This window comes from Octodon degus, unplaced genomic scaffold, assembly GCF_000260255.1.
Source record: "Octodon degus isolate 3935 unplaced genomic scaffold, OctDeg1.0 scaffold00143, whole genome shotgun sequence".
NCBI classification, from domain to species: domain Eukaryota; kingdom Metazoa; phylum Chordata; class Mammalia; order Rodentia; family Octodontidae; genus Octodon; species Octodon degus.
The window spans coordinates 6648307-6648870 of NW_004524719.1; positions in this window are offsets into that span (position 1 = coordinate 6648307).

Sequence of the window (564 nt, forward strand, 5' to 3'; positions counted from 1 at the left end):
AAGAAATTGCTGAATTAATAACATCTTCAGTAAAGAAACAAATGCAGTAACATATGGAGGAAACTGAGTGCCCACCCAAACAAGTGCAGAGGCGACTAGTTCGGCTCAAATGCTTGAATTAATAACATTGATAGTAACTAAGCAACAGGAGAAAGTTATAGACGAACTCAGAGCGCAATTCTTTTCTGAAATAAAAAAAGAATTCACAGAACTCATGGCATCTAAGTAAAGAAGCAACTACAGAAACATAGGCAGGAAACCCAATCTGAAAAAAACACTGTGTTAAAAGAATTTATAACTGCTTCTAAAGGAGACACTGACAAAAAAAATAGCGATTACAAATTGACAGATTCCTTGAAAAAGCAGTACAGGAAAGAAATAGATCACATAAAGCAGAATCAAAGAGATATAGAGGAAATGAAAATCTCAATCATAAGCTTGCAAAGCCGTTTAACTGAAAGTGAAGACGGAGTTTCAGATCTTGAAGATGCTGGTGCAGCTAGTGAAAAGGTAAAAAAGGATCTCTTAAAAACAACGAGGATGCAGGAAAGAATAATTCATCAC